This window comes from Pipistrellus kuhlii, unplaced genomic scaffold (genome assembly GCF_014108245.1).
Source record: "Pipistrellus kuhlii isolate mPipKuh1 unplaced genomic scaffold, mPipKuh1.p scaffold_m20_p_10, whole genome shotgun sequence".
Taxonomy (NCBI): Eukaryota; Metazoa; Chordata; class Mammalia; order Chiroptera; family Vespertilionidae; genus Pipistrellus; species Pipistrellus kuhlii.
The window spans coordinates 42,647,954-42,665,260 of record NW_023425405.1 but is presented as its reverse complement, the minus strand read 5'-3'; positions in this window follow the sequence as shown (position 1 = coordinate 42,665,260).

The following is a 17,307-nucleotide window of genomic DNA, read 5'->3' as shown; positions in this document are numbered from 1 at the left end:
TTTAACACAAAATGTCCCCACCTTAGTGTCTATGTACTTTCTGTCCCTTTTTGAACTTTTCCCTTTCCAAATGCTCATATAAACTTACTCTCACTTTCTCCAGGTCATTGCTCAAATGTTGTTCTGTCTATAACATCCTGATCTCCAACTGTTACTCTGTTGCTTTACAAGCTTTATTTTCTTTCCATGGCACTTATCACCATCTGGCATAGTGTAGGTCTAATTGATTATTTGTTCATTATCTATTTCCTGACTCAATGAAAGCTTCATGAGAGCTGGAATGATTTTTGGTTCACTGCTTAGTCCCATTGCCTAAAATAGTAGTAGACTCATTAACACTCAAATGTCTTTTGTCAAATAATTAAAAGTATAATAACTTAACCAATGATATAATGAAAGCAATCAGCCAATGTTGCCCAGACAAAACCCATACTTCCCAAATTTCTTTTGCCCAATTTTATTTTTCTATTAGTTCACAATTTCTCTCTATTAAACATTGAAACATAAAATGCAATGAAATATCATAGGAAAGATAACTGCTTTCTGTGACTTGGCACTCAGTATACTGAATCAAAGCCCATGATGTGTTGGAGTGCATGGACCATTGAATAAACAAATTAAGACCTATTTGCTTAGCCAAAATTTAACTTCAGACACTGACCATTTTATACTCTGGGACTAGTGATGAGGGAGAGTCTCAAAAAGAAGCCAGATTCAGCTCAGACATCCTGCAATTCTCCCTAGAGTAAATGGCAATGATAAGTAGAAAGTGGTGGGCACAGGAGGTTGGAAGAGGGATTTATACAGAACTAATAGTGAGCTTCCCTGCAAGTGCTCTCCCAAGCCTTCTTTGGAGTAAAGATGACTAGAAGCAAAGATGACTGGCTAGGTAGCTTAGTTAGATAGATCACCATCTCAATACACCAAGGTTGGGGAGTTGGTCTCCCATCAGGGAATATACAAGAAGCAACCAGTGAGCCCTAGCTAGTTTGGCTTAGTGAATAGAGCATCCACCTCAGAACTGAAGGGTCCCAGGTTGGATTCCAGTCAAGGCCACATGCCCAGGTTGTGGGCTTGATCCCCAGTAGCGGGGTGTCCAGGATGTAACCAGTAATTAATTCTCTCTATTTATGTTTCTATCTGTATCTTTCTTATGCCCTTTCTCCTCCTGAAATCAATAAAAATATTTTTTAAAAGAAGCAACCAGTAAGTGCATAAATAAGTAGAACAAATTGATACTTCTCTTACTCCCTACCTTTCTTCATCTCTCTAAAATAAAAATATTTTTAAAAAGAAAGAACTAAATGTAGATTGAGTCTAAAACCCCTGATAGTTTCAACAGTCTAACAAGTCATATAAGCATTCTTAATTAAGGGCCGGTGAAATCTTTGCAATTTTTAAAAAATGAAATGAATTAATCATTCATTAACTAAGATAATAATAAGAATATTGGACCCAACTTCATAAAAATAAATACCCCACAAAAAGCAGAAGTCTTATTGCAAGTTCTACTACGCCAATATAACTTTATAGATCCCCAGATACTCTTTTTCATGCCATTATCTAAGTGATTTCTTTGAAGTATAGGTCTATTTGCATAAACAGGGTCTGGCTAAAAAATAATCACCCATATAATATTTTTTAATTAGTCAAGGTGAATGCAAGATTTCTCATTAAAACTTCATACTCAAGGGAAATATCGCCTTAAAACTAAGCTTGTTCTAGAACTTTTTAATAACTGGATGTGTTAGCCACAGTAAAACTCTTGGAAAAGAAGTGTGCACTTATGTATAGGCGCCAGAAAATCTGGGACCTCCCTGTTGAGGTCAAATGTTTCCATTATTTTCTGCAGATTCATGCTCTCAATGAATCAAGCCATTAGAAGAGCAGACCACAGATGTCCTTTGAAAAACAAGCAACTGGCAGGTCTCCCTTAGAATGAGACTGTTTCAGAATTGATATTGTTTATTCCTCCTAACTTCAAGTAAGCAGAAAGATCGAAACCATTTTTAATCTTTGAATAAAATAAAATAAAAAACTGACTCAATTCAATAAATATGTATAGATTATTCACTTTGCAGTCTTTAATGTCCTTTACCCCATGGGAGAATACTAAGAGGTAGAAGACCCATTTCCTGCCTTTGGGGCTATTATAAATGAATAGGTCTGAAAGCTATGACTAACATTAAAAAAAAAAAAAAGCAGGAGATGATATCTGAGACAAGCAGATGTGTGTCAAATGCTTTGGGCACTTTGATATTGGGAGAATCCCACTTAACTGAAGAATTCAAAGGGGTTCACACTAAAAAAGGAAATCACCATTAATTTGGACCGTGAAGGCTGAGATGGGTTTGAGGAAACTTTTACAGGGGGGGGAAAAAAAGGAAATTCTTAAACAATAACTCAGAGAGAGCCAAATTCAGGATGTATTTAGAGAATAAGGATGGTCTATGTAAGAGGCAGCTTTTAAGATGACCTTCAAACATCCCTACACCCTGTTATTCACACCACCAGATTGTTCCCTCCCCACGAGTGTGCCATGGACCTAGCAATTAGCTTAAATAAGTCAAGTCAAAACTGGTGGGAGGTCATTTCCACGGTTAGATTACAAATGACCTCAACTTCCATCTTCCTATACTCTTTCTATTACCTTCTTGGCTTTTAAACTTTGATGGAGCAAGATGCCTTGTTGAAGAGACCCACTTACCAACAAACAGGGGACAGTCTTCAGCTACCAAAAAGAGAGAAACTTAGTCCCACAGCCTGAAACCAGTTGGATCCTGCCAACAACAATGTGAATGAGCCTGGACTCAGCTCCTTCTTCCTATATGAACCGCAAGATGACTATTGACACAACAGACACCTTCACTGCAGAAAGTGAGAGACCCTGAAGCAGATTTAATTCAGCTATATACAGACTTCTGACCTAACATACAGGCATACCTGAGATATCGAGGGGCAGATCCAGACCACTGCAATAAAGTGCTTCTCTGGTGGAGGTCCTGCCTTCCATTTTTAAAGAGGGCACCACCTGTGAAGCACAATAAAGAGATGGGAGATGAAACTAGGCATGCCTGTACTATAAGACAACTATTGTTTTAACCCAAAGTTTTGGAGTAATTTGTTATCAGAGACAAAAAACTTTTGCAGTAGAGTTGGCTGTAGGCATTGTCTAGAATAATTATTTACATGGGGCTTTACTATCTCCAAAAAGCATTTCCTCATGCATTGTCACTGGCTTTTAGCAATCCAGTGAGACAGAAATAGCAGATTTGAAATACTCATTTTATAGATCAGGAGAGATTGCTGTGGTTTTATGGTTGAAACTAGGTGTCACACAACTAGTTAGTGTTTTGTCTTTAGTTCAGTACTCTTTTCATTACAATACTCAGGGGGGTGGAAGGTTGAAAACATGAAAGGCTTCACATATACTAGGATTACACTCTTTAATGTGGATGAACAGAAATGGCAAGTGCCTGCTCACAAAAGGATTGGCTTTGCTATTTATCTTTGCCATCCTAACTCTTAAAATCAGAATGCTTTATAAATAAACGTTCTGCTGGATTTTATAGCTTTGTTTTGGTGTCTTTGTGCTTCTTCTAAGTATGTCACTAAAATGTCAAAGTACGTTGACATTTCAGTTGGTTTTGAATGGCCTTTGATTAAAAAAAAAAAATGAATAGGTCTGATATGCAAACAGGCAGGTTTTTCCATAAGGTACATGGCATATGCATGTACTGTAATACATTTTTACTGAGTTTTTTAAAAAATCCTGGTAAATGCTCAAGTAATTAATGTTTATTTACTAAATACTAAATACTCCTTGCAGTGTTAACATTTATTTATTTTACTATTAGGAACTTATAAACATATACCTCTCATCAGAAATATACACAATAATAAATCTTTCCTGATAAATCAGTTAAGATAGACTCTGCTCTGATACAGTAATACTCTGAACAACACTAAATATTGCTGCATTTTGTAACATTTAGACCTCCCCCAAACCCTCAGGACTTTCATAACTTAAAGCATTGAGTTTTCATTTTTTACTCTTAGCCTCACCATCAGTTTGCCAGGTATAAGTTTATTGCCATTGTTTTTATTTATTCCTATACTGGAACCGTTCATTGCTAACTTACTTTTTCTGTGAAGGGGAACTCAGAAACTAGACAATAAGAGTAATGACGATTTTTGAAATAGGACTATACAAGAGTTTAAGTGAAAACATGACAGAGGCTGTAGGAGACACCTGGCAGGGGTTTGAAGCTTACCCCTTAGTAGCTGCGCTAACATTAGAAAACATAAAATATTTTGTGCCTCTAAAAATAATTCTTTTTTTTTTTATGAAGTTGTTGTGGAGACTAAATAAGTTAATACTTTAAATATGAGTTTGAATCCCAGATATTAGTGTTCAATACAAAGTTTCTTAGGTGATTCCAGTGAGCAGCCATTCATTTAAATCAGTGGTTCTCGGCCAGGATGCCCCTCAGGATCACATGGTAGCTCTTAAAAATAACCAATGGTCGCCCTGGCTGGCATGGCTCAATGGTCAGAGAGTCAGTCCACATTCCAAAGGGGCATGAGTTCGATTCCTGGTCAAGGGCATGTAACTGGGTTGCAGGTTCTATCCCAGGCCCCAGGGCACGTGCAGGAGGCAACCAATTTATGTGACTCTCCCACATCGATATTTCCCTCTCTTCTCTCTCTTTCTCTCTCTCCCTCCCCACTCTTTCCCTCCCTTCCACTCTCTCTGGAAAAAAAAAAAGGAAAAAAAATCCTCGGGTGAGAATTAATAGTAAAATAAAATTTTAAAGTAACCAATACTTGGGCCCTGTGTTATTTCCCATCGCTTCTGTAACAAACCACCACAAACTTGGTACTCAAAACTACGCCGACTTGTGCATTTACCATTCCGGAGGTCCAAAGTGCAGGCTGTGTCTCTCCTGGTGCCCCTCAGCCTGCCAGCGGGATGCGCTCCCTTCAGGAGGCTCCAGGGGAGATTCTGCTCCTTCCTTTCTTGGCTTCTAGAGGCCGCTTTAGCAGTGGCTCCTCATCCCATCTTGAAAGCCTGTGAGGACAGCGGAGTGTCTTCCTCACACTGCATCACCCCAACACTCACTGGCCCGCTGCCCTTCCTCTCCTGCATTTAAAGCGCCTGTGAGGACCGTGGGCCCACCTGGGCTCTGCAGAACCCTGCAGGGAGACCGTTAACAGCCCTCACCCCAGCTGCTACCTACATCCCCTTGGCCATGGAGGAGCTCACAGGTTCCAGGAGTTAGCACCTAACCATCGTGGGAGGCAGGTATTCTGCTGACTGCAAGCTCCCGCCTTCCGAGGACTCAAACTTGATTCTCTTGGCAAGAAAATGCTTCACAAACTCACTAAGTGATTTTAATGTCCAGCTGCTTGTGAGAACTGCGGATCTAAATATCAGGGGGTCCCTTGAAATAGTAAGCCCAGGAACTGTCCCTGGTAGAGACAGGAAGAAGTTCCGGAAGAGAGAGAGAAAGCTGCCCCGCCTTGCTTAACCAGCCTCAAACTTCTCCGAGGAACACCTGTTTTGGAGGAACACCCATTAAGAGCCCCGGGAATTGTTTTTCTGCAGGGGTCTTCAAACTTCTCTCATTATGAGAATCACCTGGTGGAGCTGTTAAAACACCGATTCCTGATAGCACTTCTTATAGTTGGGATCGGGAATCTGTGTTTTAACAACTCCACCAGGTGATTCTCATAATGAGAGAAGTTTGAAGACCCCTGGTAAGGCTTCTGAGGGCTAGGATTGTAAGGAGGAAAATGAGTGTAATGACATTTTGTCTTGTTTTCTTTATTAGGATTTTTTTTTTTTTGGGGGGGGGGGAGGGGGGTCAATTGTTTGTTTTACTGTTCAACTATATGTCGAATCCAGGACATGGTCAAATTTAACTTCTAGACAATCTAGTCAGAATTGTATTACTAGACATATTAATAAGAACCACGTGGTTCACATCGTATAATTTAATTATTATTTGAAGAAGGAGAGTTAGAAAGACCCCAAAATGTAACTTTTACTACATAAAATATTTGGTTTCTTCGTGCTAATATCTGAGGACTGATTTGTCTACACAAAATCATATATGACTTAACAGCACATATAGAAGTGTGTCCTTCTATTTATGTATGTATATTGTGAAGATAGGCTATAGCTGAAAAATTGTACAAATCATTAGGTCCATATTTCTTAGAAAGCTCACAAATATATAAAGTACCTTTTAAAAAAAGCCTCTAACAAAATTTACTTTTTTGAATAGGAAGTAAGTATGGAGCATATGGTGTTTGGAAAATTTTGTGGACAATAAAAAGAGACTCCCTATTAATAATTGAAGTAATTTTCCAGCTACACTCTCATCTTTCAGAAGAGGGACCATTCAGAACAAATAACCAAAGAGACTAAATAAACAGTTTTGGTGGTAAAACAGCAAGCAGGCTACTTATGAAAGATTCTCCCTTCAGATAAAACAAGTCAAATGACTCTTTCTGATTACTGAATTACCCGCTCCAATGGTTAGACTGTCCCCAAATGCACACTGGAGTTAGACCCATTCAGCAGAGCTTCTGGGGACAGAATTGCCTGTAAAAGTTGAGTGTAAGCTATTGTCTAAGGTTACCAAGAAAGAAAACATTCCACCACTGCCTTGCTGCCAAACTCAAAAATCACTGTGCGGGGCTTGTGCTCCATCCGGGAAGGGGCACACACTGGCATCCACTGCAGTGCTGGTTAATGCCCCAGCTCTGTAGCCCAGATACCTCCCCTTAAAAGCCTGCCTGCACCCTTTACTGGGTGTGTGACCTTAGGCAGGTTACTTAACCTCTGTGGCCCTGGATTGCCCGCATACAATAACATTCCTCAATGCTTGGAATTTAGAAAAAAGACTCACTAAATTGTACTTTCTATTTCACTATATTTTCACTTCTATAAAAGTAGTATGATCCCTACCCTAGCCAGTGCTTCTTGATGGTTAACATGTTGGCCGCAGAAGAGAGTCATAGGTTTGATTCCCAGTCAAGGGCATGTACCTAGGTTGCAGGTTCGATCCCAGGCCCCAGCCCAGGTCTGGAGCATGCAGGAGGCAACCAATTGATGTCTCTCACCTGGATGTTTCTCTCTCCTTTCTCTCTCCCCCTTCTTCCCTCCCTTCCACTCTCTCTAAAAATCAATGGAAAAAATATCGTAGGGTCAAGATTAAGATTTTTAAAAAGTAATATGAGCTCTGGCTGATGTGGCTCAGTTGGTCAGGTATTGTCCTAAGCCTTAAAAGGTTGTCAGTTCAATTCCCAGTCAGGGCACATCCTCGGTGACATGCAGAAGGCAGCCAGTCAGTGTTTTGCTCTCACATTCATGTTTCTTTTCCTCTCTGACTCTCTCTTCCTTCTCTCTTTCTAAAAATCAATAAAAATATATTTTTAAGGTAATATGATTAAATGGGTAGGCAAATTTATTTAGTAAATTTTATTAAAAGTACATTTCCAATTCATACAAGAAGTTCAGAAACTAAGTGAAATTTAATTTGAAATACTGCTACGTGTGATGCACATAATTTTTCCACTGACTTTTTAAAAATTGAAACAATTTTAAAACCACAATGTCTATGCTCAAATAAAACATTGAGTCCAAAAGAGATTGACTCATATTTTTAAACATACACTCGCAAAGAAAAAAATGCAAAGTTGCAAAGATTTTATGATAAACAATTTTACTTTATTAAGATCTAAAAACTACTTTAATTTCTTGAAAGAAGATTTTTGTACTTAAGATTCTCAAAATAATTCACTCAGAATTATTATGTGCCATCACCAGTCACCATACTCAATGCTGAACAAGAGCTGGACAGTGATAAAAAGGTATTGAGAATTCATAAATTGAGATATATTTTTTTTGATAGAATGGAAAGGGCCCTTTGACTCTCACATTTTTATATTACTGACAAGGTCATCAAATTTAGAAAATGTTTAAATAACTTGCTCATAATCCCTCAGTCAGCAAATGATGTACTTAAGTTCCATGACTCCAGTTTGTTTACCTGGCAAATGCTGACCTTCACAGGAAATCCTGAAGCATAAGGAAACAAAGCCATCCAATCCTTATATTGAATGAAGGGGAAAGAGGTGTTGCAATATTAAAGTGTTTTCTAAGTATTTATTTCTATTAAAAAAAAACTATAAGAAACCAATTTTGAACTTTCTCATGGAATATTGGATTTTTTTAAAGGTCTCGAATTTAAAAAGCAATTTTACTTTGAAATTACAAGTTTATTTCTATTAGCAAGATAAAGTAGAAACAATCATCAGCTGTCTCCTGGCAGTCAGAGCAAGAGGCACAGGCCTTCTCACGTTTCACACAATGTCATTCCAGTTGCTGATGTGCAGCTTGAGATTCCATATTATGTACAATATATGCCTGCAACCTGGCATATGCTCTGACCAGGAATCAAACCGTGACCTTCTGGTTCATAGGTTGACACTCAACCACTGAGCCAAGCCGATCAGGCCAGCTGAGATTCTTGATCTGATCTTTCTCTGACCTGTGCTATTTACTTCATTCCACCTAACAACTGCCCTGTATTTCCAATCTCCTAATATTGGGCTTCTGCTGTTTCTGATCCCTATGCTAGATTGAGCAAACAAATATTAAATATTTCTTCTAACTCCAGTCAGTGTTTCCTTATCAATAAAAGGGTTTTAATGAATAAACTGGAGTTGGTTGCATCATCGATGGTTTGTACAGCTCACTAATCTCATACAAGGATCAATCCAGAATCTGGCCTCAGTAGCACCAAGATCTGATGAAACTGAATTAACTGGAAATTATTTATTTACTTTATTAATTATACTTTTTTTCATCATGTATTAATTGGTAATGTACTAGAGGTCAGTTTAAGTTTTGCTTAACAACAATTGATCCTTAGCTGAGATCATGCCTTGAATTATGGAATGTTTAAAATAAACTTCTCAAACTACAACCTCTTTGACTCCTCACTGAATAATTTCTTTCAAGATTTGCAAAGTCATAGGGAAAAAATGTCTTTATCTAAAAAGTGTCTTGTAAATATATGATCTAATAACTGCTTTAAGCTCAAAGCCATAATAACTCTATTCAATGAAAGCTAGAAAGAGTTAGCTTGATGCAGCTTTTAAACTGTATAAATGGTTCCAAATAAACCAATGTCTTGGCACCACATAATTTCAGAGAAACATTAGGAAATATATTCATTTTAACTTTGTGAGTTTATGAGGAAATAAGCTTACATTAGTTCTAATTGCAGAGATTGAGGTTTCTAGCTGCCATTATTTTGAGTTCCCTCAATAAGATTTCTTTGAAGAAATAAGCAGGAGTTAGGAGGAAAAACATCTAGTTTTTCATAAATCTCTCATCAAGAATAAGAATAGAAAATATTTATAATCAAGTGACTTGGGGGAAAATAATACAGTTTTGTATAATCTATGAAGGGTACTGGATGAAGTAAAAGTATAACCAAGCAAATGTATGAATACTTTAATTGTACACATAGAAAAGCAAGAATTTGATGATTTTAAGAAATACTGTCAACACAGAGCATATTAATTCAGAGTTGTCTTGAGTAAATGAAAATAACCCTGGATAATTTAATGAAAGCTTTTAAGGAAGCAAGGATATGAAAGCAGTTAGTTGTTTTTGTGTGTGTGCTATTGTTGCCTCTATTATGTGTGTATATATTTCCTATAATGAAAAAAGTATAACACTGAGCTACTGCCCTGACAATGTTCTCTGGATGGAGCAAATCCCAAGATCTACTTACAGTAAATACTAAGGACATTGAAAAAAAATACTAAAAGAGAAACTGGAAAATGAACTTAAATCTAGAAGAGAATGTGTACAATTTTTATCTCTATTAATAAAATAAAACTTTTACAGATGTAGAAGAGAGAGGAAGGAGAAATATGGACATATTTAGTGACCAGGCAACCAAAAAGTGAAGATTATTTTATTATAAAGCTAAGTAAGAACTATTCTAGGCAGATAAATTCTAAAATTATCCTTAATAGCATTGCAATGAGATAAATCACATGCACATGAAGCAAACAGTCATTTGAATTGGAGAAAGGAGAGACGTCTAATAAACAAGGATCTTAAGAAGTTCTGAAATAATACAGGAAATAACTTGAATTTAAAAAGGATTAAAATAAGTTTGTTCTCTCAGCTTCTAATATCTGCACATACTGTTTCTGCCATCAATTTGTTTACTGGTAATTCCAAAATGTCAAGGGGTTGCACTCTAACATTGTCCTAACATCATCCTTCCACTCTGCTGCCAGAAAGAAAAGCTGATTTAAAAAATGAAGAGTCTCATTGACCAGCATAATTTGGTTAGGAATCAAAGCAACTATAACAGCCTATGACTTAGATCAGTCATTCTCAAATAACACATTGAAATATAGAAAAAAAAATTTAAATACTGATCCGTGATTCCATTCCTACCCATTCTGATTCTCTTGATGAAATCTGCAACTTAAAAATCTCTATGTTTAAAAAGCTCTGTAGGTGATTCTCATGTGCAGCCAAGGCTGAGAACCATTGATTGGGATTTTTCTCCCTACTCTCCTTCTATGGCTCAGGGAATTGAGCCCTCTCATGGAGAGTGAGAATCCAGGGGAGCAGAATAAGAGTTAACACATTGGATTATTAACGATTAGCTGGACTTTATCATATAAACTGTGATGAATGGAAGGAAGGAAAGAAGCAAGGAAGGAAGGAAGGGAGGAAAGAAGGAAGGAAGGAAGGGAGTTGCTAAGTCATGTTCCTAAAACAAACTTAATAACTCACCTTATTGCCCATTTCAGCATCTCCCAGGTGTAGAATTTTAAACCAATCAGTCTGGAATTTTCTGGTCAACACCAGTGAGGTAATCTGTCCCTCTCTATCCCATGTAGAAAGATGAGGCATTCCACAAGATAAAACCCTTGTCACTTCCTTCCCCCACAAAAGAAGTCAGGCCTAAAAATAACTGTTTTTCTTTTGTTCGTAGTTCCCTTGCCCCAAGCTTCTCCCATTTTGTGCAACCCCTGGAGGGCCCTTCTGGTTGCTAGATGGGATGCAGCAGGATCCATGAATGGCTTAATAAAGCCAACTACAATACATCTTTGAATGTACACTATTGAATTTTGTTCTTTACAAGTTGATATACACATGTGTGTTTATGATGTGTGAGGCATTTTTCCTAGGGCCTTAGAATACACCAGTGAACAAAACAAACAAAAGTCCCTTCTCTTCCGAAGCTTCCATTAGCCAGGAAAAACACAACAAGCCATTAATATAACACACAAAAAATGTATTAAAAAGGTGATAAGGTGCCGTATAAAAAGAGAAAAAGTGGAGCAAGGTGAGGAGAATCAACAGCACCGGGAGAGGTGAAGGAATTACAATTTCAGAAAGTCACCTGACCTCTGATAAGCACTCTCTATGGCTTTATTCCTTCTCCCTTGCAGCCTTTGAGTATTATTATCCACATGACAGGGAAGTGACAGACTCAAAGAGGTAAAAAGCAACCTGCTTAAAATAAAAAATAATAAGGTAGGTTGCAGAGCCATGAATAAAATTCAGGTTTGTTTTGTGAGAGGCAGTTAGACAGAAATGAGCAGAGCAAGGGCAAAGGGCCAGATACAGAACGTCACCACGGTAGGAAAGTCTCAGGTGCTAACAAAGGACAGTTGGAGGGTGGGACCCTGGCCCTAGGGTGACCTTTATCCCTAGCATATAACCTTTCTTCCCTAAGATAACATATAGGCCTCAGTTGTATTTCAGCTCCAGGTCCAGAAAAGGAGCAAAACCAAACCACGTGACCCCATGGCTGTCCTCAGGACCAGCTACAGTGAATACGTTGATTGGCACAGGCCAATCAATCAGTGGAGACCTAGACACCTGGAAAGCAGCTGAGTATTCTTTTGAGATCTTTTCCTGCCCCTGCTCCGCCCCCCTAAAATCTCCACCCTGAAACCCTTAGGATAGAGCACTCAAAGTGCTCTCCTTCCCTCCTGTGCCTTTCCATTCTCCCTCCCCTCCGGAGCATTAACTTCCTCACTCCCAAGCTTTAAAGGCCCTTCCTTTACCTCTATAACTTGTTTCCAAACCCATTTCTTCTAAGAATTACTTCTACCTCTGTGACTTAGCAAATAAATGTTCTCTTACAGTTTGGGTCTTGGCTCTGAATTCTTTCCTAGTAGTGAGACTGCTGAATCCAGGTAGCTACACAAAGGCTACCCACAAGACCAGCTGCATTGAATAATGACCCCATGCCCTGATGCAGGCCAATCTATCAGTGGAGAGCCCCGGCTCCGGCCCCCCCAAACACACCCTGAAAGACACATCTGGAAAACTGGTAAATGTTTATAAGGTCTTTCCCTGGGGCCCTGGCTGGTTTAGCTCAGTGATTAGAACATTGACCCAAGGGTCTCTATTTCGATTCCTGGTCAAGGGTTAGGTTGCAGGTTCAATCCCAGCCCATGTGGGAGGCAACCAACCAATGTATCTCACATAGATGTTTCTCTCTCCTCACCCCCTCCCTCCCTCTCTTTCACTATCTAAAAATCAATCGGAAAAAATATTCTCAGGTGAGGATTGAAAAAAAAAAAAAAAAAGCATCTTCCCTTTGGATTTTCCTAAACTTTCCACCTTTAAAACCCTTAGGATGGAGGACGCAATGTGCTCTCCCTCCCAGGAGCACCCTTGTGCCTTTCCCCTAAACTCCCCCTGCCCCCTCCCAGGGGCCTTACTATCACTTTCCTCACTCCCAAAAGTCAAGGGCCCTCCTTTGCTGTTACAACTTGTTTTCTCAGCCCATTTTTTCTACCCCTGTGATTTATAAATAAATGTACTGTTTTAACTTTGGCTCTGAATTTGTTCCTAGCCAGAACTCAAGTAGCAAGATTGCTGAACCCACCAGTCTAACACCCAGTGCCATTTCTGCTACCTACAACATTCCCACATGACCATCTGCATATAAGCCTAAATGTAGCCCAGATATGCCCTATTTTTAATGACTGTCAAAAGTTGAAATCACACTTTCCAGTTTGCTTCTCAAGTGGCTTACATGGCAAGAGATCTCTATTTTATAGGGCACTAATTATGTCCCAAAGGCCCCACTTCCTAATACAATTACCTTTGGAGTTAGGATTTCAACATGAATTTTAAGGGGAAACCAATATTCAGTCCATGGCAGAGGTGAACACAATATTCCCTGAAACTGCCCAAATGCCAGGTGAGGAGGCTTCCATTCCCAAAGATGTGGTGGATATTGTGGACAAAAGTGGGTTCTATAGAAAGTAACTTCACAGGGTGATGTCATCATAAATTCTAAATGGCCGGCATATAATTTATTAGAAAAAGGTTTATCTTTGCCTTAAACAAGCTCTGTCTATTGTTCTTATGCATCTAGGTTAACACACATTTGAAATAAGTTTAACCACCCTCAAGAGAGCACCTAATCATGTTAACTATCCTATAATCCAATCGTCACCTTGCTTTTTTCCCACCATCATGCAATCTTCCTTTGGGTCCCTCCTTAATTTCAAATACATAACAGAAACTACAAAACTCTTATTCTCTGGAGCACTTGAGATTTTGCTCTCAAGCATATGTCATCAGTTTTTGCTCAAATAAACTCATAAAAATTCTCTCTGGGTGTGGATGTTTCTTACATCGACGTTATTAAACATGATTTTATGTGTGTGTACATGTGTGTGTAAAATTGTATTTTTCCTGCTGCAATATTTCAACTCTAACATGATATTGGAGGCTTAACTTAATTTGCATATATTGAAATATCTGGTTTTAAAATTTTGTTGCCCATTTTTCACTATCTTAAATAAATAACTGATTTTGTCAGAAAGATTTCCTTGAGTGTTACCTTCTCTTTATTCAAAGGTAGTATTTTAGACATTCAAAAAGAACATCCTTTGTGCTATATTTAGAGTATCTAAGGAGAATAGTTAAGTAAATCAATATGAGAACTGTGAGTAGTCAATCTTGTTCTATCTTTAAAATATGACTTTGGTATATCTTTCCTCAAAGTTCTTGTCCAAGCTTATATTTTCCATCATTCAGGTACTTATATAAGTTCTTTCGAATATTCACTTTTGCTCATAAAAATAAAACCCTGGATCCTGTGTGGCCACAAGCCTCTGGTTCCTACAACCTCTTCATCATCATGTCATAGCATTTGCCACCTTGATCACTCTATTCCAACCACAATGGCCTTCTTCCTTTCTCTTCCTTGAACATGTCCATCCCTCTCTGCCGACAGACTTGGCACCTGCTCCGTCTTCTCACAAGCTGTCTCCTCACTGGTTCATTCTCATCTTGGTAGCTCTCACCTCAATTGTGCTGTCATTTGTAGAAACCTGTAGCTACTAATCTAATAAATCTGTTACATTATCCTATTGTTTTTCTGTCTACCATTTAAAGCCCTCTTGTTGTCTTGCTTATTTGTTTATTTGTTTATTTGTTTATCGCTTGTTTTCTGCACTAGAAAATAAAATCCATGGGCACAATGACTTTATCACTTCACATAGACATCTATATCCACAGCAACTAGAACCCTGCCTTTAATAAATACTTGTTAAATTAAAAAATAATGAACAAATATCTGGATTATATGTAACAGACATTAAGACCTGATTCGTTTTATCTATAATATGTATTAACAACAAAAAAGAGAGAAAAACTGAGAAATAGTATGTTTGTCTATCTGTAGATTTATCATGTGGGTATCCTATGAACTCTTTAAGAATATGTGGTCTGGACTTTTAAACCACAGAAAGCAATATACATACTTTTAAACTGCGATTTTTTTATTGTATAAAAATTACCTTTGTACTGGTTTTGTAACTACTTGTATTAATGTTTGAGGGAATTATTAACATATGGACATGTTTGTACTTGTCTGTTATGATCCAGTAACAGAGAGTGTTAAGCCACTGGTAGTTTCTAATAAATGCCAGGGAGTGATAAAATATAACAGCAAGGCACTCAAATATGCAAAGGACAAAAGATATTTGACAGTTTTATACTTTTTATAGTTGAAGAATTCAGATTTAAGTCATCCAAATAGGTAGTGTTCCATTAAATAATGCTGCTTTCGGTGTGTTGAAAAGAACTTTCTAGTATTGCTAATGTCTATTTCCAATGCAAGAACAGATAAGAATTTGATATTTGAGGTAACAGTTTTTTCTCAAGAGAAGGATTCCCAGGGGCGGGGGGGAGGAGGTGTCAATATAATATTGTAAAGGTTACATTCACCTCCACAACAAGGGTGGAGTTTATCTTGAAAAAATAATAATAGGAAAAATCAAGAATGTATATTGTCTGATTAAAGAATATAGAAGGAAGATGTTTCTTTAAAAATCCTACGGTCAGCTTTTTATGCACGGTTGCAGATCTCAGAAATGCTTTGATCATTCACATATATAAGGAACATATGAGGACATAAAGTGGCCATATCAAGACATACTTCCTGCATTTACATTTTTTCCATCTCAAGTGCTACTTATATCCGGCGTCTTTGTCACCGAGCTGAATGAAACCCTCTCGCATGTGAAGGCTCCTTTTTAAAATTGTATTATCCTTCTTTCTATAGATTATTTTTTTCTACTATTCTCAGCCAAGATACTAATATTATTCAAGTGCTTCAAAGATGTATTGCTTGCACTTTGCAGACAATATCAGGTATTGCCTCTGGTTAAGCCTTTATGAAAAAGCTGCTTTTTCTATATCAGAGAAAACTTGTGTAGCAGGACAACAAAAGACTTTCACACTGCATTCTTAAATCTGAATGAACCTGCTGGATTGATAAGAACACTAAAACCAGAATTAGCATATGGCTCAAAGTGGTCTTTCAGCAGCATCTCTGAGCTATATAATTCACTTTCTCCCATTTATTGTTATTCTCAGATATGGGAAAAGGAAAAAAGGAACTCCAAGGTAGATATTAACATTGGAGTTTTGTGAAAGAAACTGTAACGTCCTCTAGGAGGATGAATGATGATAGGTTTTCCATATGAAACTCTCTTGAAGAGAGATGCCAGATAGGAATCTAAGCAGCAAGACTTTGTTTTTTAAAAAGAAATCTGGACAAGTCTTCTGTTCTTAAATGAGGACAAATATTGGTGTTATATTTCAAAATTATCATTTTTAGACATAGGTTATATAGAATCAGGTGCACAGTTAACTAATAGAGAAGTCAACACATTTCCAGATTCTTGGAGGGAAAATATTTTTAGACTTCAAAATCTTATTAAATACAGTCTGAACCTCATTAAATACTAGTGATTACTAATCATACTCCACAGACTGTAGGAAAATTGTTTGTGGCATCATCTCATCTCCAGCCTTTTCTAGAAACCTTTTCTAGCTTCAGCCATTCGTAGAGTCAAAATGGCCTATTTTGTCAGCTAAATTATTCTAATAAGCTCATTTACGCTAAAGTGATAAGGGGTAACAATGGCTTGATATTTTACCCAAAGGAATGGTTTATTTAAACAAAGGGTAATTACAGAGAGAAAATTTAATCCATAGAAATCATTCTTAAATCTAAAATTTTAGATGTTCTTGCCAGTGCACACATTATAGAGACAAGGCCTCCTACCATTAATTTCACAAAAGATATTATTTATTTGGCCCTCATATAGCCTACTCCTCTAAGACTGTGATCCTTCAATTTTAGCACACATTCGAAACACCTGAAAACACAGATTGTTTAGCGTTACCCCCATTGTCTCTGATTCGGTAGGTCTGAGATGGGGCCAGAGAATTTGTATTTCTAATTATCTCTAATGCTACTGCTGGTGGGCACACTTCCAGAACCACTGAGCTAAGTTAATGATGCCCATGCTTGTCTAAAATTACCTACAGAGCTTTAAAAATACAGATGCCACCCACAGAGATCCCAATGGCATGTTGTCTGCCAGGTGACCTAGAATCAGCCTTTTTAAAAAGATCCATGGTGAGTCTCATGTGCAGCAAACTTCTTTTGATCCACTACTCAAAGTACTTTAATGATAATAATACTAATAATATACACTGAATGGCCAGATTATTATGATCTCTGAATGCATAATAATCTGGCCACTCTGTGTATATCCTATATAATGAAAGGCTAATAATCAAATTGTCCCCTCAATCAGGAGTTCTAACAGCAGGCAGGCTGGCCAACCGCCCATGTCCCCTCCCCTTGGCCAGGCTGGCCGAACCCCACCCATGCACGAATTCATGCACCAGGCCTCATACACACACACACA